Source organism: Eschrichtius robustus, chromosome 2 (genome assembly GCF_028021215.1).
Source record: "Eschrichtius robustus isolate mEscRob2 chromosome 2, mEscRob2.pri, whole genome shotgun sequence".
Taxonomy (NCBI): Eukaryota; Metazoa; Chordata; class Mammalia; order Artiodactyla; family Eschrichtiidae; genus Eschrichtius; species Eschrichtius robustus.
In genome coordinates this window covers 105421582-105447416 of record NC_090825.1, presented here as the reverse complement: position 1 = coordinate 105447416, position 25835 = coordinate 105421582, and the positions used below count along the sequence as shown (strand labels likewise).

Genomic DNA, 25835 nt, shown 5'->3' with positions numbered 1-25835 from the left:
AAAGCTGAGAGAGTTCAGCACCACCAAACCAGCTTTACAACAAATGCTAAAGGAACTTCTCTAGGCAAGAAACACAAGAGAAGGAAAACACCTACAATAACAAACCCAAAACATTTAGGAAAATGGGAATAGGAACATACATATCGATAATTACCTTAAATGTAAATGGATTAAATGCTCCCAACAAAAGACACAGGCTGGCTGAATGGATACAAAAACAAGACCCGTATATATGCTGTCTACAAGAGACCCACTTCAGACCTAGGGACACATACAGACCGAAAGTGAGGGGATGGAAAAAGATATTCCATGCAAATGGAAATCAAAACAAAGCTGGAGTAGCAATTCTCATATCAGACAAAATAGACTTTAAAATAAAGACTATTACAAGAGACAAAGAAGGACACTATATAATGATCAAGGGATTGATTCAAGAAGAAGATATAACAATTGTAAATATTTATGCACCCAACATAGGAGCACCTCAATACATAAGGCAAATACTAACAGCCATAAAAGGGGAAATCAACAGTAACACAATCATAGTAGGGGACTTTAACATCCCACTTTCACCAATGGACAGATCATCCAAAATGAAAATAAATAAGGAAACACAAGCTTTAAATGATACATTAAACAAGATGGACGTAATTGATATTTATAGGACATTCCACCCAAAAACAACAGAATACACATTTTTCTCAACTGCTCATGGAACATTCTCCAGGATATATCATATCTTGAGTCACAAATCAAGCCTTGGAAAATTTAAGAAAATTGAAATCATATCAAGTATCTTTTCCGACCACAATGCTATGAGGCTAGATATCAATTACAGGAAAAGATCTGTAAAAAATACAAACACATGGAGGCTACACAATACACTACTTAATAACGAAGTGATCACTGAAGAAATCAAAGGGGAAATCAAAAAATACCTAAAAACAAATGACAATGGAGACACGACGACCCAAAACCTATGGGATGCAGCAAAAGCAGTTCTAAGAGGGAAGTTTATAGCAATACAAGCCTACCTCAAGAAACAGGAAACATCTCGAATAAACAACCTAACCTTGCACCTAAAGCAATTAGAGAAAGAAGAACAAAAAAATCCCCAAAGATAACAGAAGGAAAGAAATCATAAAGATCAGAGCAGAAATAAATGAAAAAGAAATGAAGGAAACGATAGAAAAGATCAATAAAACTAAAAGCTGGTTCTTTGAGAAGATAAACAAACTTGATAAATCATTAGCCAGACTCATCAAGAGAAAAAGGGAGAAGACTCAAATCAATAGAATTAGAAATGAAAAAGGTGAAGTAACAACTAACACTGCAGAAATACAAACGATCATGAGAGATTACTACAAGCAACTCTATGCCAATAAAATGGACAACCTGGAAGAAATGGACAAATTCTTAGAAATGCACAACCTGCCGAGACTGAACCAGGAAGAAATAGAAAATATGAACAGACCAATCACAAGCACTGAAATTGAAACTTGATTAAAAATCTTCCAACAAACAAAAGCCCAGGACCAGATGGCTTCACAGGTGAATTCTATCAAACATTTAGAGAAGAGCTAACACCTATCCTTCTCAAACTCTTCCAAAATATTGCAGAGGGAGGAACACTCCCCAACTCATTCTACGAGGCCACCATCACCCTGATACCAAAACCAGACAAAGATGTCACAAAGAAAGAAAACTACAGGCCAACAACACTGATGAACATAGATGCAAAAATCCACAACAAAATACTAGCAAACAGAATCCAACAGCACATTAAAAGGATCATACACCATGATCAAGTGGGGTTTATCCCAGGAATGCAAGGATTCTTCAATATATGCAAACCAATCAATCTGATACACCATATTAACAAACTGAAGGATAAAAACCATATGATCATCTCAATAGATGCAGAAAAAGCTTTTGACAAAATGCAAAAACTCCATTTATGATAAAAACTCTACAGAAAGTAGACATAGAGGGAAACTACCTCAACATAATAAAGGTCATATATGACAAACGCACAGCAAACATCATTCTCAGTCATGAAAAACTGAAAGCATTTCCTCTAAGATCAGGAAGAAGACAAGGATGTCCACTCTCACCACTATTAATCAACATAGTTTTGGAAGTTGTAGCCACAGCAATCAGAGAAGAAAAAGAAATAAAAGGAATACAGATTGGAAAAGAAGAAGTAAAGCTGTCACTGTTTGCAGATGACATGATACTATACATAGAGAATCCTAAAGATGCTACCAGGAAACTATTAGAGCTAATCAATGAATTTGGTAAAGTAGCAGGATACAAAATTAATGCACAGAAATCTCTTGCCTATACAAGAGGATCTCTTGGTCCTATACACTAACGACCAAAAATCTGAAAGAGAAATTAAGGAAATACTCCCATTTACCACTGCAAAAAAAAGAAAAAAATACCTAGGAATAAACCTACCTAAGGAGACAAAAGACCTGTATGCAGAAAAGTATAAGACACTGATGAAAGAAATTAAAGATGATACAAACAGATGGATAGATATACCATGTTCTTGGACTGGAAGAGTCAATATTGTGAAAATGACTATACTACCCAAAGCAATCTACAGATTCAATGCAATCCCTATCAAACTGGAACAAAGAATTTTACACAAAATGGAACAAAGAATTTTCACAGAACTGGAACAAAGAATTTTACAATTTGTATAGAAACACAAAAGACCCTGAACAGCCAAAGCAATCTTGAGAAAGAAAAACAGAGCTGGAGGAATCAGGCTCCCAGACTTCAGACTATACTACAAAGCTACAGTAATCAAGACAGTATGGTACTGGCACAAAAACAGAAATATAGATCAATGGAACAGGTTAGAAAGCCCAGAGATAAGCCCATGCACTATGGTCACCTTATCTTTGATAAAGGAGGCAAGAATATACAATGGAGAAAAGACAGCCTCTTCAATAAATGGTGCTGGGAAAACTGGACAGCTACATGTAAAAGAATGAAATTAGAGCACTTCCTAACACCATATACAAAATAAACTCAAAATGGATTAAAGACCTAAATGTAAGGCCAGACACTATAAAACTCTTAGAGGAAAACATAGGCAGAACACCCTATGACATAAATCACAGCAAGATCCTTTTTGACCCACCTCCTAGAGAAATGGAAATAAAAACAAAAATAAACAAATGGGACCTAATGAAACTTAAAAGTTTTGTGCACAACGGAAACCATAAACAAGACGAAAAGACAACCCCCAGAATGGGAGAAAATATTTGCAAACGAAGCAACTGACTAAGGATTAATCTCCAAAATATACAAGCAGCTCATGCAGCTCAATAATAAAAAAACAAACAACCCAATCAAAAAATGGGTGGAAGACCTAAATAAACATTTCTCCAAAGAAGACATACAGATTGCCAACAAACACACGAAAAGATGCTAAACATCACTAATCATTAGAGAAATGCAAATCAAAACCACAATGAGGTATCACCTCACACCCATCAGAATGGCCATCATCAAAAAATCTACAAACAATAAATGCTGGAGAGGGTGTGTAGAAAAGGGAACCCTCTTGCATTGTTGGTGGTAATGTAAATTGACACAGCCACTATGGAGAAAATATGGAGGTTCCTTAAAAAACTAAAAATAGAACTACCATATGACCCAGCAAGCCCACTACTGGGCATATACCCTGAGAAAACTATAATTCAAAAAGAGTCATGCACCACAATGTTCATTGCAGCTGTATTTACAATAGCCAGGACATGGAAACATGTTCATGGATAAAGAAGATATGGCACATATATACAATGGAGTATTACTCAGCCATAAAAAGAAACGAAACTGAGTTATTTGTAGTGAGGTGGATGGACCTAGAGTCTGTCATACAGATTGAAGTAAGTCAGAAAGAGAAAAACAAATACCGTATGCTAACATGTTTATATGGAATCTATAAAAAAAATGGTGCTGATGAACCTAGGGACAGGACAGGAATAAAGACACAGATGTAGAGAATGGACTTGAGGACACAGGGAGGGGGAAAGGTAATCTGGGACGAAGTGAGAGAGTGGCATGGACGTATATACACTACCAAACGTAAAATAGATAGCTAGTGGGAAGCAGTCGCATAGCACAGAGAGATCAGCTAGGTGCTTTGTGTCCACCTAGAGGGGTGGGATAGGGAGGGTGGGAGGAGACGCAAGAGGGAGGAGATAGGGGGATACATGTGTATGTATAGCTGATTCACTTTGTTATACAGCAGAAACTAACAAACCATTGTAAAGCAATTATACTCCAATAAAGATGTTAAAAAAAATTGTAGAGATGAACAAACATCCACAAATAGCTAAACAATGAAAAAGAAGACTTGACGGAAATCTGCCATACCAGGCTATCAGCTGTACAATGAAGCCATTATTAAAAAAGAAAAGTGTGGTTTGCACTGAAATAACAAATAGGCTAAAGCAACAAGACAGAATGCTCAGAATCAGACCCAGTACTATTCAGAGTAAGATCCAGAGTCTGACTTGATTTCCAATTCAGGTAGCACCACAAATTAACTGGGAAATAATTAATTATTTGGAGTCAAAATTTGGAAAATTGATTCACTACATGTAGAAAAATAAAGTAATTCTTGGACCAAAAGTGATCACAAGTACATTAAAGAACCAAAGGTGAAAGACAAAACTATGAAGTTAACAGGAGGAAATATAGGAGAATATCTTCATAACCTAGCAGTGAAGAAGACTTTTTTAACAAAATCCCAAAGACACAAACCATAATGACAAAAATTTATGAATTTGATTAAAGCAAAATTAAGAATCTCTAGTCAGTGAACAAAATGATGGATAGAGTTAATGGACAGAAGATCAGGAGAAGATATTTACAAAGTGTAAAACTAACCAGGGACCAATATCCAGAACATACACAGAAATCTTGCAAAGCAACTAGAAAATGATAGGAACTTCAAAAAAAAAAAATAGACAAAAGATATGACCAAGTAATTTACAGGAAAGGAAACCAAAATGCTAAGGAGCATATAAAGAGGTAGCCTAACTAATTGGTATCAGAGGAATGCAAATTAAACCAAACTGATGTCAATTCTTCACAACTTAATCCATCAATTCAATGAAATTTCAGTAGAAACCCCAGCAAGTTATTTTGTGGATGCTGACAAACTAATCCAACATTTAAATGAAGAGATAAAAGATCCAGAATAGCCAACACTATATTGAACAAGAACCAAGTCAGAATACCACCTAACAGGAATGTAAATTGATACAGCCACTATGGAGAACAATATGGAGGTTCCTTAAAAAACTAAAAATAGAATTACCATATGACCCAGCAATCCCACTACTGGGCATATACCCAGAGAAAACCGTAATTCAAAAAGACACATGCACCCCAATGTTCATTGCAGCACTATTTACAATAGCCAGGTCATGGAAGCAACCTAAATGCCCATCGACAGACGAATGGATAAAGAAGTTGTGGTACATATATACAATGGAATATTACTCATCCATAAAAAGGAACGAAATTGAGTCATTTGTTGAGACGTGGATGGATCTAGAGACTGTCATACAGAGTGAAGTAAGTCAGAAAGAGAAAAACAAATATCGTATATTAACGCATGTATGTGGAACCTAGGAAAATGGTACAGATGAACTGGTTTGCAGGGCAGAAGTTGAGACACAGATGTAGAGAACAAATGTATGGACACCAAGGGGGGAAAACTGTGGTGGGGTGGGGATGGTGTTGTGCTGAATTGGGTGATTGGGATTGACATGTATACACTGATGTGTATAAAATTGATGACTGATTAAAAAAAAAAAAAAGAATACCACCTAACATCAAAATTTACTGTAAATCTACAATAATCAAGACAGTGCAGTACTGGCAAAGGAACAGACATATAGATCAATGAAACCAAATAGACTCCAGAAATAGACATACATAAATGTAGTCAACTGATCTTTGACAAAGAAGAAAAGGTAGTCTTTTTTTAATTGAATAAATTTGACATGTAACATTAGTAAGGTACATAGTGTATTGCTTTGACACATTTGTATATCATAATATGATTTCAGATGTAGCAATATTTATCACATTATACAATTATTGTATAATATTCAACAAATGCTGCTAGAACAACTAGACATCCATATACAAATAAATGAACCTAGACACAGAACTTATACCCTTTACAAAAATTAACTCAAAATGGTTCATAGACCAAAATATAAAATGCAAAACCATAAAACTCTTAGAACATAACATAGAAGAAAATCTAAATGTCCTTGGGTTTCACGATGACTTTTTAGATATAACACCAAAGACATGATCCATGAAAGAAATAATTGATAAGCTGGATTTCATTAAAATTAAAAACTTCTGCTTTGCAGAAGTCAAGAGAATGAGAAGACAAGCCACAGACTGGGAGAATGTATTTATGTGCAAAAGATATACCTAATAAAGGACTGTTATCCAAAATACACAAAAAACTCCTAAAACTCAACAATAAAAAAACTAAAAACCCGATTAAAAATTGGACAAATGACCTAAAGAGACACCTCACCAATGAAGATACACAGATGACAATATGTGAAAAGATGCCCAACATCATATGTCATTAGGGAAATCCAAATTAAGACACTACACACCTATTAGGATGGTAGAAATCCAGAACACTGACAACACCAAATGCTGGTGAGGAGGTGGAGCAGCAGGAACTCTTACTGCTGGTGGGAATGCAGAATGCTACAGGTATTTTGGAAGACAGTATTGTGGTTTCTTACAAAACTAAACATACTCTTACCTACAATCCAACAATGGCACTTTTTATTATTTACACAAATGAGTTGGAAATTTACACAAAAACCTGCACACAGATATTTGTAGTAGCTTTATTCATAATTGCCATCAAGTAAAAGCTGAAAGAGTTCAGCACCACCAAACCAGCTCTACAAGAAATGTTAAAGGGATTTCTCTAAGTAAAAAAAAAAAGGCCACAAATAAAAACATGAAAATTACAAAAGGAAAAAGCTCATTGGTAAAGGCAAGTATACAGTGAAGGTAGTAAATCAACCACACACAAAACTAGTAGGAAGGTTAAAAGACACAAGTAGTAAAATTATTTATATCCACAATAAGCAGTTAAGGGATACACAAAACAATTAGACACAATTGTCATAACTTGGAGGTAATTAAGACATCCTTCAGTAGGTTAATGGATCAGTAAAATGTGGTACATCCAGACAACGAAATATTACTCAGCACTAAAATGAAGTGAGTAATTAAGTTATGGAATGATATGGAGAAATCTTAAATGATATTACTAAGTTAAAGAAGCCAATCAGAAAAGGCTATATCCTATATGATTCCAACTATATAACATTCTGGAGAAGGCAAAACTACAGAGACAGGGAACATCAGTGATTACCAGAGGTTAGGGAGGAGAGGGATGAATCAGGGGAGCACAGAGGATTTTTAGGGCAGTAAACTTATTCTGTATGATACTATAATGGTGGACACATGTCCTTATACTTTTGTCAAAATCTATAGATTGTGCAACACCAAGAGTGAATCCTAGTGTAAACTTTGGACTTGGGGCGATTATGTGTCAATGTAGGCTCATCAATTAAAACATATGCAGGGGGCTTCCCTGGTGGCACAGTGGTTAAGAATCCGCCTGCCAGTGCAGGGGACACGGGTTCGAGTCCTGGTCCGGGAAGATCCCACATGCTGCGGATCAGCTAAGCCTGTGCGCCACAACCACTGAGCCAGTGCTCTAGAGCCCACGAGCCACAACTACTGAAGCCCGCACACCTAGAGCCCGTGCTCCACAACAAGAGAAGCCACCGCAATGAGAAGCCCGCGCACCACAACGAAGAGTAGCCCCCGCTCGCCGCAACTACAGAAAGCCCGCTCACAGCAACAAAGACCCAACGCAGCCAAAAATTAATTAATTAATTAATTAAAAAAACAAAACAAAACACCTATGCACCACTCTCGTGCAGGATGTTGATAGTGGAGGAGGCTGGGTGGGGGCAAGGTATACAGCCTATTTTCCATACAACTTTGCTGTGAACTTAAAACTGCTCTAAAAAATAAAGTTTATTTAAAAGACAAAAAACAAAATGAGGTATCACTTTGCTCCAGTAATGTGGGCAGATACTGGAGAGCTGGGTAACATCAAGTGTTGGGGAGGGAGGGATATCACGCCCTGCTGGTGGGCATGTAGATGGGTGCACACTCCACGGCACAACCTGGCAAAGCTCAAGTGCCATTTGTCCGCTAATGTGTGCACATTTCTAGAACCTGTTCCTGAGTACCTACCACAAAGACAGTCTCACACACATCTGTGAGGGGACTTACAAGAGAATATACATTTCAATACTGTTTCTTGGAGGCTATCTGGGTGCTCATTACCTGGAATGAGGGAAGGGAAGACAAATAGGTCAAATATGGTGACTGTAGCAGTTAGAATGCCACAGACTTGAAAAACACATGGCAACATGTATAATATTAAAAACAGTGAAAAAAGATATAGAATGAGCTATAGAACATAGTACCACTAAAAGTGAATTTTAAATATATGGACCCCAGTGAATGCATACAAATAAAAGGATCCACATTAAAGACATCGGAATAGTTTCCTATGTGGGAAGAGGGAAATAGGAGTAAGGAATCTGCATAAAAGTTTTTAAAAAGTTAAAAAAAAAACCCAAACTAAATTAAACAGCAGCTTTGTGTGGACCAATGGTAATGATATGGCATAAACTGAGAAGTGTGGTTAATTTAAACCTTTGCACCTGAGCTCCAACTAAAGCTAGAGATGGATAGATTAGAGAGAGATTGATAGATAGAGAGATAGATGATAGATAGAGAGATAGATAGATAGATAGATAGATAGATAGATAGATAGATAGATAGATAGATGATAGATAGATAAAAGAAAGCATTCTCTCTCCCATTATGGCCATTGAAATATCATCACTACCGCCGCCACCCCAGAGAGTTCCATTCTCAACCCATTTGACCTTAGTCTTATATGTAACTTTGAAGCTTTTTATACAAAAACAGTTAATAAGGTCTTTTATTTCAGGATGTAAATACTGTCTATCTAATCTTCTACCCTCATCTCAGTAAGTCCTCTCCCATTTTCTACACCTTGTGCTGCAATTTCTGATGTCTCCCCTGCTTGCTACAACCTGATATGAACCATATATTTGGGAGAATAGAGAAAGGGTCTCCTTACCTAGAGGGAGAGAGAGCATCGTGGAGGGAAAGAACAGCATGTGCAAATGTGTGGTGGCATATAGGGCACATTTGGAGAAGCGCATTTAGATCACTGAGAACCCTGGTCTGACTGCAATTTAGAGTGAGCTCTAGGAGATGACTCTGCAGAGGGAAACAGGGTCAGATCACTTTACAGATGATTGTAAGTGAGGCTAAGGAGTTTGAATTTGCACCTGAGGCAAATGCAGGGTCTTTGAAGAATGTTAAGCAAGAAGGGAGTGACTTGATTGGATTTGTATTTAGAATGATCACTCTGACCACAGTGTGGAGAAAAGGTGGGGGTGGGCAGGAATGAGGGAGCCAGTTAGAAGGATGTGGCCATCCTCCATGCTACAGCATTCATTAATTTAACAAAAGACCTTGGTAGTGAGGCAAGAGATAGATGGGCTCCAGGCTAGACATTTACAACTGACCTCCTGTTCACACCTCCTGGGGAGAGAAGAAGATGAGCGCCAGGCCGGACATTCATTACCAGCCCCTGTTTACACTTCCTGAAGCAAGAGATAAATGGACTCCAGGACTACATATTTATGACCGGACTCCTGTGTATATTTCAAGATCTGCACCTCGATATAAAAACCAGCAACAGGAATAGGGTAAATAACCGGACATTGGGCATTTTATGGCAGGGACAGGGTGGGACTAAACCCTATTAAAGGATCAAGAGGTCACACACTTCCCATCCTTAGGGCAAGGGAGACACTACGCATGCGCAAAAAGCTTCACAGGGTCAAAATGTGAGGAGATGCCAGACCATAGTAAGTCCTGCTATCTCCTCCCAGAGGCCTTTGCGGTGGGATCCATCTTAACTTAGGGGTGTGTGCGCACCCAGGGGAGGGTCCAGAAGCAAATTAGCCCTAGGGTCAAAACAATATGATTGGCCAAAAAGAAGAAAAAGACCCAGAAGACTGCCCCCTTATAAAGGACTTAAACTTCCCAAAGGCGCAGCTCTCTCTCGGTTCGCCCGTGCGTCTTTCCGCGTGTACTTTGTTTTTCCAATAAACTTTTTACTTTTCTCTTTACCTTCTGCCTCCTTGCCTGAATTCTTTCTTGACAAGGAAGGTAAGAACTAGGGACCTAGGCCTTAGCTGCTGGCCCCTGTGGTCCAGTGTTTAGGACTTCCAGTCCAGGAACTAAGATCTTGCTTCCTACTATTGCTTGCTGCAAGCTGCCGCGTCCGAAATCAGTAGCCTGACTCTCTTAGTGGATTAGGCATCCAATTGTAAACTCAGAAGACTAGATAAAATGGTTTCCACACGTCCCTCCCAGCTCTATGATTTTCAAATCCTGCTTATTTTATATTCAATCAAAGAAGGGAGTGATGGTGTGTGTGTGAAAAATATTTTAAAAAAATGAAAAAAAAATAAAAAGAAGGGAGTGATGAAGCATAAGCAGAGAAATTGGCAAATTTGTGATCAATATGCAGAACTCACAGTCAGCAGACAGGAGGCATTAAAGGCTATATATGATGCTGATTGCCTAGATAACTCTCTGTGATCAAGCACCCTTTACAATTAATGATAAATTTTTTTGATTCAGGTGAGAATCAAATTTTTAAAAAGTTTTAGTGTTTGAAATTGTATGGGAAAACTGTTGAGTTCAATGCTGAATATTCTAAATAGGGACAGAAATATTTTAACTTCACTAGAGTCACTTCTGTGTCTCCCATCCAAAATAAGATTGGATTTGATAGGAAAATCTAGGTCATTGCCATGACAATTACCAGGCTTAGTCTTAGTTCCACTTAGGCTTTATATAACTCCAACCAGATAAAAAGCAGAGGGCAGTAAGTGGCAGAGATGGGTGCTCACCTCTGCCTCTCTTTATCAGAGTTCCGACTCCAACAGTAAAGAAACATGACATTAAACCACTTTTACTCAACCCTGGCTGCATGTTAGAATTACCAGAGGGTCTTTTAACAAATTCCTTATGCCTAGGCCCCATTCCTAGAGTGTCTCACTGAATTGATCTAGAGTGAGAAGGCTTTTAAAGCTTCCCAGGAGATTTTCATGTGCAACCAGAGTTAAAAACCACTGCACCAGGTAATTGTCACAGCAATTCTTAAGATGCACCCCCAGGGATGGCTGGAGGTTGGGAATGTCTTCCAAGTGGCTGACAGTCTGAATTCTTGTGTGTTTGAGTTATTTTATGGTTTGCCAAAAAAACACAGAAATATCACATTAAAAATAAATCCGTTTTATCATTGGTGTCCCATCTAAAGGGTAGCAGTGTTTTCATAAATCTAGTTTGGTAGTTTTATAGAGTTTTTGGTTTTTGTTTTTGTTTTTTTTAATGGAGCAAGAGGAAGTAGGAGGAAAGGGAAGGGAGGGAGGAAATGCAGAGGTCACTAAGAGGGTTCTCACACAAGAGTTTGAGAACCTCTGGGTTTAAGGAGCTGGGTCCAGTGTAAGGAAACAGCAGTTGTACAGGACACCACTTGATTCCCATCATGCCCTTGGGGGAATTTTGAGCTCTATCATAATTATAGTCTTCTACATTATAACATGAAATTGCTAGATTTTTTTTTTAAGGATCGTGGATCGTGGATCGTAGATCGTAATACTGCCAAGTGACCTAGCTAGCGCTCTCTCTCTCTCTCTCTCTCTCTCTGAAAAAAGCCCCAAATCAATAGAGGGCTCTTATTGCATCTTTAAAGTTTCACAAATAGGTCTTAGGAAGCATCCAGCATCCTGTGGTTTCCATAGCTGGACAACTCTTAGATCTTATCAGCCTGCTGAACTGTTCCTTTTTCAGAAACATGTACCATCCAAAATGTTTCTGATATCCTTGCTTTTAACCGTTGTGAGTGAATCAAAGCAGCTAAATTTGATATGAAGTCATCATTTCCTTCAAGATTTAACTCATCTTTCTGGGCTTGAAATACTGAACAAGCAATGCCTTGGCCTCATCCGAATCCTACGAATGTATTTTTCACCCAACAAATTCTATTTCAGTAAGACACCCATTTTACTGAATAACAACATTGATGGGTAAGTGAGAATATACATACCTCATCTTGTGATGGAAGCCCAGTATCTTGCTCTTGATCATGTTCTGTATATGAACTACAGATAGTTTGAAATGTAGCCAGTTCCTTTCTATTTCCACACTGCTATAGACTGAATGTTTGTGTTCCTCTCAAATTCATATGTTGAAACCTAATTCCCAGTGTGGTAGTATTTGGAGGTGGGGCCTTTGAGAGGTGGAGTCTTCATGAATGGGATTAGTGACTTTATATCTATGAACAAGGAAGTAGGTCCTCACCAGAAACTGAATCTGCCAGGACCTTGATCTTGGACTTTCCAGCCTCCAGAACTGTGGGAAATAAATTTCTGTTGTTTATAAGCCACTCAATTTATGGGATTCTGTTAGAGCAGCCTGAACTGACTAAGACACCATTTATCAACCCAGAGCCTCTCTTTTTCTTTCCAAGGAGACTGGGTCTACATTGATGTAATTAAAGTTCCTCCCCAGGGTTCCTCTGGGACCCTTCACAATAACTGTGCATCCCTTCAGAGTGATGTTGACATTTTCTGGGATATCAACAGTCCAGTTGCTTAGGATGGTCTTCATTCTCACGGTAGATGTGGCAAAGAACTCAAGGTTTTTTGAAATTGATAGAGGTAGGGGTCTTATTTATGGTATTCTTTCTTTTCTATCATTGTAAAACAGTAGTATTATTATATAAAAATAATTATGTGTTAGTTTTCTAGCACTGTCAACATCGTACCACAAACTAGGTGGCTTAGAACCACCGAAATTTATTGTACACAGTTCTGGAGGTCAGAAGTCTGAAATTAAGGTGTCAGGCAGGGCCCTGTTCCCCCTGAAACCTGTAGGGGAATCCCTCCTCGCCTCTCCCTAGCTTCTGGTGGTTTGCTACCAATCTTTGGTGTTCCTTGGCTTGCAGCCACATAACTCCAATCTCTGTCTTCATTGTCACGTGGTGTTCTCACTACTTGCCACTGCTTTCACAAGACCATCTTTTTTTAATTTATTTTTTGGCTGCGTTGGGTCTTCGTTGCGGTGCGCGGGCTTCACATTGCAGTGGCGGAGCACAGGCTCTAGGCACGCGGGTTTCAGTAGTTGTGGCCCGTGGGCTCAGTAGTTGTGGCTCACAGGCTCTAGAGCGCAGGCTCGGTAGTTGTGGCGCACGGGCTTAGTTGCTCTGTGGCATGTGGGATCTTCCTGGACCAGGGATCGAACCTGTGTCCCCTGCATTGGCAGGCGGATTCTTAATCACTGTGCCACTAGGGAAGTCCCAAGACCATCTTCTTATAAGGACACCAGTCATGACTTTATCTTAACTAATTACATCTGCAACGACCTTATTTCCAAATACCCTCACGTTCTGAGATATTAGGGGTTAGGACTTAACATATCTTTCTGGGGGACACAATTCAACCTATTACAATATTCAACCAGATTATTTAGAGTTTTTTTAATGTAAAAATCTGAATCTTTAAAGAAATCAATTCATTAACCTCTGCATGCCAAGATAATTTTTGAAGAAGCTGTTTCATTTCTGGTGCTCTTCACAAAAGGCCCAAAGGTGAAGTGAATCTCTGCAATGAAAAGAGAGATCCTTGACGAAAAGAATATGCCCTTGGGACTATTCCTCTATAATTTATCTTCTTTTTTTTCAATTAAAGCAAAAGAGAAAAATGGAAAGAAACTTCTCTCCTGGTTATTTTTTACCAAATTTTAGTTGGGAGCTTATCTTAAAACCTTGAGTTGTGTTGGAGAGGAGAATGTTTTTAGGGAATATGCAAAGTTCCCATCTTTATTACTGTGAAACATGAGAATCTAAAAAGACTGAGGAAAAAAGCCACTCTAATTTTTGAAAGCTATTTTTTTTTCTGTTTACAGTGCTTATGACAGCTTGAATCAGAAAGATTTGATGATATAAAATGTCATTCCTCAAGATTTTTTATCGATAAAATGACGCACATTGTTTTCTATGCTATTGAATGAAATTTTATCCTTCAACGTATTGAACGAAAAAGAGTACGCCTGTCAAGGATCTAATGTCATGAAACCAAAGAGGAAAAGTTCAGATTTCTTCTTTCATATGAGCTTATAGTAAAAATACTTATGAGTAAAGAGAGAGATATAAATAGGTAGGTGGGTAAATAGCAAAACACTAAATAGTATTTTACTTTTCCAGTGCTGCTGTGACAGAGTAAAGCACTATCCACACAAGCCAAGAAGATAGAGTATTGGAGTCCTCACTTCAAAGAACACATGGGGATGGGGACAGAATGTTTTGATGCACACTGCCCCAGCCCTACGTGAGTGTGGTCATGCCCGTGCCTTGGAGTGACAGGTCCAACTCAAACTGCTATAAGAAAAGACAAAAAGTCTTGTAACTAATTAAACATGACTGGACAAAGTGGCTCAACAACGTTCCCAGGATTCAGCTCTCTCACACCTTCTTTTCCCTCTGCTTTCTTTTGTGTTGGCTTGGCTCTTTACATGGAGACACTTGGTAGGCTGACTCAGCTTCAAGTCCAACAGAAAGGAAACATATTTCTGTAGTTCCACGTGGGATCCCCAAAACTGGAATACTTGTCCATCTTGAACTGTGGCCAATAGGATGAAAGTCCTTATTAGACAGCCTGAGGTCAGTGGCCCCTCCAAAGTGAGGAGGTTGGATCAGCATTACGTGAACTCCAAAGGCTATGTGGGGGAAAGACTGTGCCCTACACACAATCAAGAGCTGCTCCTTGGGGCTCAGAGACTGGGTGAGCAAAAACAACCAATGTCCATTTCACATGAGGATAAAGAATCCAGAAGAGGAAGAGGTCTATTTGGGGAAATGAACTGGACCTTAAGTCTCTTTTTCCAAAGCGGTGATAGACACACAATTAAATTTTACTTTTTCTGTGGTCCATCAGAAGTAGCATATCAAATGGTAACTACTCTAATGCTACAACATGGATGAACCTCAAAAACATTACACAGTTGACCCTCATGGAGTCAAAACTCCATGTATAACTTTAAAGTCAGTCCTCTGTATCCACGTTTCCACATATGGGGATTCAACCAACTTCAGGTTGTATAGTACTGTAGTACATACTTATGGAAAAAAATATGTGCATAAGTGGACCGGGCCAGTTCAAACCCATGCTGTTCAAGAGTCAAATGTACTAAATAAAACAAGCCAGACACAAAAGGTCACATATTATATGATTCCATTTATATGAATATCCTGAAAAATACATCCACAGATTCGGAAATCAGATTGGTGGTTGTCAGGCATTAGCTTGAGAGGGGAATGGGGACTGAGCATATTTAATGGGCAGTGGGTTTTCTTTTGGGGTGATGAAAATATTTTGGAATTTGATATAGGTAGTGGTCCCATGACATTGTGAATGTACTAAATGCCACTGAATTGTATACTTTAAAATGGTTAATTTTATGTTATGTGAATTTCTTGTCAATTAAAAAAAAGATCCCTAGTCACTGTGCAAAACTTAATCTGGGTAGAATCCCCGATCTTGTCTTTCTTTCCACCTCTCTATCACTTAAGTGCTGTTGGCATCTAAAACATTTGATCTACACTCGAGAAGTGGCCTCCCCGTCCTCGCTTCTCATCTAAAGCCAGCCATCCAGAAGCCTCCTGGCCATAAAATTTTAGATGGTTTTATAGGACTTGGCCTCTGATCACTCACTCACTCCCCATTCGCCCTCCCTGCCCCCAACAAATAGGCAGCTGGTGTGCTTTGGCTTAGGGCATATTCTATTCCTTCATTTTCTGCCTTCTGCTGAGGTGGTACTGTTTTCAGTGCATAAGAATTTAGCTAACACTGCATTGATAAGTTCCAGTTTCACATTTTTTAAATTCCAGGAGAGTCTCAACATATATAGGCCCATAACAACCTTCCCAGAAATGCTCCCAGCAGAGAGTCCAGTCATTTGAAGGATGCCTCTGGTGGGTTTTGCTAAAGGCTTTATTTCTGCCAAATGTCATGTCAAATTTTTAGACTGATGTTTCTAAGCTCTGCACAGTTACCAGAAAATTGGTTAGAAACCACAAGGAGTCAAGCAGTTTTAGGAATATTGTGCGAATTTTTATCTGAATCCTGCCTGTGAAACTTCAACAGTTCAAACAAAGACAAGAGTAATTGTTTAAGACATATTTTACAGAGAAAAACAAATTGGTATAGTGGGTATGAATCTCAGTGAATAAATTCAGGGGTGCCAGAAATAAACTTTTCTTCTATAGTAAAACTTAATTTCTATTTAGAAGGCCTGATTCCCCCTGCCCCTCCTAGACAGCAGAAAGTTCTCTTGTTAGTTGGAGACCCTGACCCTCACCCTGGGGTTGTGTCTAAATTCCAAGAGGTCAATGTCAAGCCAAGTTTTGGCAATGGAGGCATCTGGTCCTTGGTTGCAGCCCATGCATGCATAGCTGGGACATCCCCAACCCTGTCTCTTACTTCCATGCCACAAATGTAGACATTGTTACTATTCTGTGATTCCCTGCTGGGTTAGGCCATGGAAACCTACAGAAACCTACAGAGCTGTCCATACCCTGTAGACCTGGACTCTGTGCAGACACTACCTCTCTGTGGCCTTTCAAACTCCTCAGGACTCTTACAGTTACAGGGCCCTTTTTGCCTCAGATTCCTCCCTTTTTACCGTCTCCTTGGGACTCTGCTCAGGAAGAAGATGCAGAGACCCTCCTTCTGGAATTCACCAAACTCTTCTCACATCAACTTCCTCTATCTCTCCCCACATATATCCCCAGCCTAGAAGAATCTTCTAGTAGGGAGTCCAGAACTGCCTAGAGGCTTGAAAGGGGGCAAGGGTAAGGAGGGGGGAAATCAATGTATGTTTCAAAAAAAAAATATCGTTTGCTTTGTTGCTTTGAGGATTGCAGACAAAAATACCATAATTTTGCATACCACTCCCCTCCCCAAATAGTGGATAAAATCCTAGACAAAAGAATGTACCTAGGGCTTCCCTGGTGGCGCAGTGGTTGAGAATCTGCCTGCCAATGCAGGGGACACGGGTTCGAGCCCTGGTCTGGGAAGATCCCACATGCCGCGGAGCAACTAGGCCCGTGAGCCACAACTACTGAGCCTGCGCGTCTGGAGCCTGTGCTCCTCAAAGGGAGAGGCCGCGACAGTGAGAGGCCCGCACACCGCGATGAAGAGTGGCCCCTGCTTGCCGCAACTAGAGAAAGCCCTCGCACAGAAACAAAGACCCAACACACCCAAAAATAAATAAATAAATAAATAAATTTATTTTAAAAAAAAAGAATGTACCTAATTTCAAGACATTTACCCTGATTCTTTCCTCTGACCCAAGCTGGAGCACTGGCCTCCTCCTAGCCATCTCCTGTGTTAGCTTCCCTGTTTGTAGGGCCTACCCTATCAAGGAGATGCACTACCACATAGGACACCTGCATACTTATGCACCCAAGCCTCAACATGGTTGTGAAAGGAAGCATGTCCTACCTTGAAAAACACTCAAAATAATGGCTTATGATTCTTAAATAACTGTAAGACAATCTTGACACAATCTTAATTTAAGGAGAAGAATTTGGTCCAGCAAACATTTATGCCCACACAGATGCCGTGGTGCTCAATTCTCTGTATCATAATTTTGATAAGTGCCATGTACTAATACTAAATGCGTTTGTATATCGGAGGACGGTGGGCACAGCGTTTGCTCCTCAACTGGATATTAAGCACACAGAGGGCTTGGACCATGTTTTACATTCCATTTTTTATCCCATAACTATTTTATTCTGTGTGCACAATATTGTGCTCTGTTTATAGAAGATGCCTCAAGAAATTCCTGCTAAAGAGGATGGATGAGTGAATATCATACACTATTAAAGCTACAATGATCTTGAAAATTCATCTAGCCTTTTCTGAAGCCTTCAGGCAGGTCACAGGCAAGCCAACTCAAATAAATGAGAACTTTTTTCTTTTCAACCTCCAGCAAAAAATTTTAAATCCATTTTCATAAAATAGTATTAACATGGCATTCAACAACTCTGTCTAAAACTTCCTCACCATATCTAACGTGAATGTGACAGAGAGAAAACACAGGACTGGAGACGAAGCGGTCTGGAGTGGGGCTGGCTCTGTGGCTCACAGAGCCTCGTCCTTGGCTGCATCATTTACCCTCTAGGGATTATACATGCTTCATCTGTAAAATCATAGGGGTTGACAAGAGGATCTGTAGGCTCACTTACAACTCTGAAATTCTATTAATCTTTATCACGTATGTGCCAGGATATGAATAGTGAGGTTCTTTTAATAAGGCAACTTAACCATGTGGTATTTCTTCCCTTGCTTTGCTGCTTTAAAGGGATAGAATACATACATTTTCTCTTATCCTCCTGGGAGGACTTGAAGAATAATAGCCCCACCTGCCACCCCAGGATAGGAGAATTCGATTTGGGGTTGCTAGTGATTCCAGGGTCTATTTTCGAGGGGACCAAAAGTCCATTTTTAAGGAACAAGGGAAAAGATGTTCATAATGAGGGAGTACCTCTGATAAAAACTCAAAGAAAGAGGGGGGATTTCCTCCAGACTAAAAAGAAATCAGGGATATTGGGTAGGGGCCGAGTAGGAAGGGGGTGTTGAAGGAGTCTGTGAACCTCTCCTGAGGAAGTTGCCCAAGAATTTAAAGATAACTATGAGTTCACAGAAGCTAGTGGGAGCCAAGTCATTACCACAACTGCCCAGCCTTCAGTTAGACGTGAACCTCCCTTACCTGCCCTCCTCTGTTGGTCCTCCTGGTGGTTGGCTAAAGAGAAGCACACTTTGTGGGCACCCAGCACCTCATGACCAAGCACCCATGGGTGCCAAATGCTCTGTTCAGCCTGGCCCCAAATGCCCTGCTCAGACATTCCCTACACAAGGCACCAGGTCACAAGAAAGCCAGGACATCTAGTGGGAGGGAGGTAAAGAAACTGAGACCTCCTGAGCCCGGCACCGGGGTCTGTGGGACCTCCACAGCAGCAGATCCAGGTTTTGTGGAGCCCAAAACATATACAACTGGGGCACCCTTTTTGAGAAAAAGAGTACAACATCACACATACAAAATTAGGTAAGAACGTGAATATTTATCTAGACTGAGATGAGCATAACAAATTACAAATTTTTTAAAGCTCACAAAACCCGAAAACACCACAAAGTCGAGGAAAATAACAAAATATCTTTTACTCCTTAATTACCTGACACACCTCTATTATAATTGTTTTCTACATTAATTGGTTGAATAATATTTGATTGCCTCTTCATAAGGATGATCTTATAACACTTTTTATAGGGAAAATAGAAAGATAAATCAGTCTTTTTAGTATGGTTGGTGAAAATATTTTTTTGACAGCTGGGATGCAGGAAACACGAGTTCACAAATAGACATTATGGCCATTTTGTAGTCATACTGTAGGTTTGTGCCAACAAGTACAGAAATTCTGATAGGTTCTAAGTTGTGCAATCCCCATCAAAAAAGAAAAAGACTGTATGTGTGGTGTGTTTATAATTGCATATAATGCATTGTAAAAAAACTTCCATAGGCAAGAATGTCCAATTTAACTAGGCATCAATGAGAACCTCATCCTCCACTTAAAATTTTACACATCACTTATACCCAAAAAAAGTGAAAGCAGGGTCTCTAAGAGATATTTGTACACCCATGGTCATAGCAGCATTATTCACAATAGCCAAAAGGTGGAGGGACCTCAAGTGTCTATCAAAAGATGAATGGACAAAGAGAATGTGGTATATACATAAAATGGACTATTATTCAGCCTTAAATGGAAGGACATTCTGACACCTGCTGCAACATGATCAATCTTGAAGACATTATGTTAAGTGAAATAAGCCAGTCACAAGAGGACAAGTATTATATGATTCACAAGAGGACAAGTATTACATGATTCTACTTATATGAGGTACCTAGAGTAGTCAAGTTCAGAGACAGAAAGAATGGTGGTTTCCTGGGAATGGTGGAAGGGGGGATGTGGAGTTATTGTTTAATGGGTACAAAGTTTTAGTTTCGTGTGATGAAAAGAGTTTTGTGTATGGGTGGTGGTAATAGCAGCACAATGTGAATGTGCTTAATGCCACTGAACTGGACACTTAAAAATGGTTAACATGGTAAATTTTGTTTTGTCTAATTAACCACAATTTAAAAAAATAAAAAATTTTTATACATCAGATGATTACAAGAATTCTCCAGAGTAGCTTCTGGCTCTGTGCATTTCAAACATGGTTCTGCTCTACTGTTCACATACTTCCAGCATTGGAAGCTGTAGTAGTACAAGTTCATATCACTGTGTGACCTCTGGCTCTGCACCTTCATGTCATGAGGCCACTGTGGGCAGCAGGAGTATTTCTGGAAGTCATTCCTACTCCCGATGGCTAGGAATAACTTACTACACACAGAAGTGATTGTGACCTTCATAACTATGTCCCACTAAATGCAAACTAAAGGCATTCTTATCTCAACTTCCTCTTATTTGGATCCCAGAGATGCCTTATTTGTTCCTCCACCATCCAACACAAGGGGAAGTGTAACACAAGGGAAGTCGAAGTGGAAAGAAACAGTGATCTGAACTGCATGCAAATGAGGGGCCACGAAGGGTGAGCTTCACTGGCTTCTCAGTAAATTCACCCCTGAATTCCCATTTCACTTAAAATCCTTTCTAGATCGGTATCATTCCCACTTGCTTTGTTCTTACATGATATGTGAACTGCCAGGTCAAAATGCTTTGTACAGTAATCCTTTTGAATAGACATTTTATATCACTTTTTATATTCTTTTCAAATCTACCTAGTCTTTTTAACTTGTCTTTGCAGGTATTGTTTTTCAAATAGTTTATCATGCCTGCATCTGTGTGATCTATCAGAGATTGTGAACTACTTGAAAACAAGAAATAGCTCTATCATGAAACTCAGTAGAATACTACAGGTAATCACATGCTTGATAAATGTATTTAGACAAGGTAATGCATTTGTGCGTGTCTGTGTGTGTGTGTGTGTGTGTGTGTGTGGAGGAGGGTCTTCTCTGAAAGGTTACCAAATTGTCTTTATCCACCTTTGGTTGTGGAATCCAAAGATAAACACAGAACTCTGCCCAGGGTTTTTAAACTTTACTTTATTTGTGTGTGTGTGTGTGTGAGTGTGTGTGTGTGTGTACGGTTTTTAAATTTTACTTTATTTGTGTGTGTGTATGTGTGTGTGTGTGTTTACTACAAAATCTATGTTCATCTGCATCAGATAGGAATTGAGATCAACTGTGAGTAGCAGAGACCTGAAAAAAAGAGTGGTTTAACTAATATTTCTTTCTTTCTCATGTAATGGAAATCCAAAGGTGAGCAGTCCAGGGCTGGTGTGGGAACTCCCTTTTGTCAACAGGAACCCAGGCTCCCTTCAACTCTCTGTTCTGACGGTGCTATCCCTTATCCTCATACTTACAAGATGGCTGCCAGAGCACTAGCCCTTTATAGGCCATCCTATCTGCATTCCTAGGAGAAAGAAAAATAAAGGAGGTGGGAAGGCAAAAAAAAATGTTCTTAGGGTCCTATCACTTTTCTAAGAAATGTTCTTGGAAGTTCTGCTACGTAACTTCTGCCTATATCTTATTGGCCACCCCTAGCTGTAAGGAGTGAGATGGGGAGAAATTTAGAAACATGTTCTTTTGCTCAATATGTGTCTACTCAAAATGAAAACTGGGATTCTAATGCCACAGAGATGGATGGATATTGGATGGATATCCAATGGATGGCTGGATGCATGAATATGGGTAAATTACCACTAGCTCTGCCATAATTCCTCAGGCTGCCCTGATCCGAAGCAAACTGTGAAGAGAAGCATGGGCTGCTCCTTGCCTTTCCTCTCCCCCTCTCACCCCCAATTAGGAAGCAACACCCTCCTACTTAAGAGAGAAAACAGAAACTCATTTACATTTAGGGGATAATGATGAGAACTTTTAAATGCTGCTTCCCCCAAGAGCTTGTTTTAGCAAGGAGCAAAGCCTTGAATTAGAGAAATAGAATCATCATCATACATATTAGGTTTCAATAAGTAAGATATGGATGATTGAGTTTGGGAAAGAGTAACTGCGTTTGGATTCCCTTGTCTCTAAAAATCAGATCACACAAGACAATGTTCCTATTTTAACTTCAGGGTATCTCTGAGTACTAATGATAAATGTGTCACCTACCATGAGTCCTAATGTTTTTTATTTTTTATTTGCCCATAGCTCATCATTCCCTTGATCATAACTATGTAGTATATACACATTTTCTCCCTGAAATGGGTGAAAGTGTTTTTAACACTAATACTAATTGGGCTCTAGTACTGTGGTTTTTACTGGATATTTATCATTTAAACAGCAGTCAAGGCAGGGGGTCAGGGGGAGCGCCGTGGCAAAGTGCTTTTCATTTTGTGTTTGGTTATCGCTAGCAGGCCCACTTCAGCACATACTCAGGCAATACGTGAGAGATGGTGGGAGACCAGCTCTTTGATTCCACCAAGTCTGTCAAGTGGGCATTAAGCAGAAAATGAGGTTTAGTTTCTCATGCTGCAGTAAAACATATGCTTTAAAAAGGAATACAATTGCCTTTGAGTTACTGGTGCTTTATTTTGAGTACTATGGGGTCTTCAGGCAGATATTTCTGCAAACAGCTTTCAGAAAGGATTGTGATAGCTGGCATTTGTAGAGCATGTTCTGGTTTATAAAGCATTTTCACATTTATTGTCAGTGCCCAACTTTGCGCTGCTCTCAGCTGCCAGCAAATGGGATCTCAGTTTCACGGCTTTGAGATGGCCTCTGGGATGTAGCTTTTGATCTCCTTTGCCTCTAGAATGGATACCAGTGGTTTTAACAATGGCCTAAATCAGAGGTTCCAGAAGCAAGAGCAAACTGACCATTTCTTGATTTTTTTTCTACCCCTAGATAATGCTATTCCCTTTGAAGCAAACTGTTCCCTACCAGGCAAGTCAATGAGGGGACAATGATTACAAAGGAGAGGGATGTTGGAGGGTCAGGATAATTCCTTTTCACCCCATTTTATGCTTTCTGCTGTTCTCATTCCAAGGTGGCCTGACTCAAGACCACTGTAGGCTGACAAATACACCGATGTTTCTTTGGACCATCAATAAATCAATCACTGAACCTCAGAGTTGACAGAAAACTTGAAAGATCTGAAGACCAACCAGCCAGATCTGTATTAGCCACCTTGGAAAGGGACAATTTTCATCTCTTAGAAGGAGCAATAGGATCAGGAGTGGGAGTTCCCAAGGAAAACAAGCAAACAGGGTCACAGATAACAAGGCTTTATTCCATCCCACATTCTATCCCAGCTTCTGAATATTTAAACTCTCTGGCTATAAAAATGCTCAAGCATCTCCCCCATCTTAAATATATATTCAAGAATCTCCCATCTCAAAAAAAAAAAAAAAAGTCCCTTAGATTCTAGTGACTGGAGCTAATGCTAATGAATGGAGCTAATTGGATGATTTTCTCATGCAAAAATCTCCACCCAGGGTTCCACACTCATCACTACTTCCTCACCTCTCATCCAGGGCTCAGCCTATTGAAACCTGGCTTGTTCTCATCACTACTCTCATCCTCATCTCCAATTACTTCCTGTCAACAAATCCAATGCCCATTTTTCAGTCTTCTTATTGCAAGATGGCAGCATTTGGCGTGTTGACATGTTTTACTCTTTTGGTTGTTACGACACTGGACTCTCCCAACCTCCTCAGACCTCCCTATGGCTTGTTCCGACACCTTCCCAAGCGCCCTTCCTGGGATCCCACCCTCCATTTCTTTCTCTCCACACTTACCTGAGTTAGCTCATTCATTCCCTTGCTTTCAATTACTACCTATATGCTGATACTTCTTTAATCTGCACCTACTACCCACATGACTCCTCCAGCCTCAGACTCAGATATGATTTTTCTAAAAGAACGCCTCCAATGAGTTGTCCTAAGACTAAACGTATCAAATCCCTTTAAACCATTGTCCTCTCTTCCCCCTTTTCGTATGATGGTCCTGCCATCCTCACATTCACCCGAGCTTCCTCTTTACTCTTCACTGGCCCTACATCTAATCTTCCACATATATCTTGACCCATCTCTTCTTTCTATTCCTGCTATTATAGCTTTAGTTCATATCTCTGTCACCTGTTGCTTGAACAACTGCCACATCTCCTAACTGATATGCACACTTGCATATTCTCCTGCCAGAGTGGTTTGTTTGAGATGAAAACCTAAGCAACAGGAAAAATCCAAGAGCCTTACTGTGGCACAGATTCTCAGAGTTTTAGTACCAACTGCCTTCTCCAACTTCACTTGATCCTCCAGCAAAATAGAGCTGCTGGGAGCACCCAGGACTCATTACAGTCTACGTTTATATGCTGGACTCTCTGCTGCAAGGCCTTGTCTGCCTCTTTCTCCTTCCCTCTCTTCTTCATCTACTTAAATAGTACTCAGCTATAAAACTCATTGGCAGTAACCTCCCCAGGAAGCCATCCCTGACATCCAGGTGTAGGTTACTCGCCCTTCCTTGGTCCCCTGCATAGTTCTACCCCAGAACTTAACTCCTTTTAAAAATTATCTATCCACACAGGTGAATTTACTATGTAATAAAGTTTCTTGCTCACATAATAAAGGATCTTGCTCACATAGACCCTTTCCAAGGCCTCTTCCTAAGTGTGTATTCATAACTTTGCATTCTTTTTCATAACAAGGGCCCCCAAATTTACATAAGCTTCACAAAATCAGGATCTGCCTCTTTTGGGGTCGATTTATCCTCTAGTTGGTGAATTCTGTACGAGCAGAGCCTGTCTTATTTATCTTTGTATCAACAGCACACATTGGGCATTTAGCAGTTGGTTGTTGAATGAATGAATGACCCAGAAATCCAAGGCAAGATTGAGAAGGGAGGGAGAGGCAAGCTGAGGCGAGACATGGAAGGTGAAGTTCAGAAGAAGGAGCACCCTGGTCCCCTGAGAACAGCCAGGAGAGGACATTAGCCAGGACACCAGGGTCAGGGCAAGGCCATGAATCAGACCTCATACAGGGAGCAAGGGTCAGAAGCCAGGCAGACAAATACAGGCCTGGAATGCATAAACGCCAGTGAGCAGAGCAGAGCAGAATGTCCAAGTCCAGAACAATGGGCAGGAAACAGAGGAGCAAGACAAGCTAGCAGGAAGACGGAAGCCAAACAGCAATGACAAGCAAGTACTTCTTACACAGGTCTTCTATGGTTCCACAGCTACATAAGCCCTCCCGAAAGGGCAGCCCAGGGCAGGGGGCAGGAGTTCAGAGCATCCAGCCAAGTGATGGGGCATGAAGAGGACAGAGGGACCCAGCAGCTCTGGCACACAGATTCCGACTGCCAATGTTTTTCTCACTTGGATTGGTGTTCAGGGGATATCTATTTCCAACCCTGAGCATCTACTGAAGACGAAATGATGAAAATGCTGCTGAGTTCACAAAGCTCTCTTAAAAAAAAAAAAAAAAAGAATAAAAAATCTGTATCCA

General features: G+C 39.9%; 1 protein-coding gene and 1 pseudogene across 1 annotated transcript in view; both read right to left on the bottom strand.

Annotated features, from left to right (window-relative positions):
- Window positions 1–25835, bottom strand: part of MEGF10 (multiple EGF like domains 10) — a 370667-nt gene that overhangs the window by 269445 nt on the left and 75387 nt on the right. The gene's annotated exons all lie outside the window — the stretch shown is intronic.
- On the bottom strand, window positions 12029–12885 carry LOC137758912 (large ribosomal subunit protein uL6-like; annotated as a pseudogene).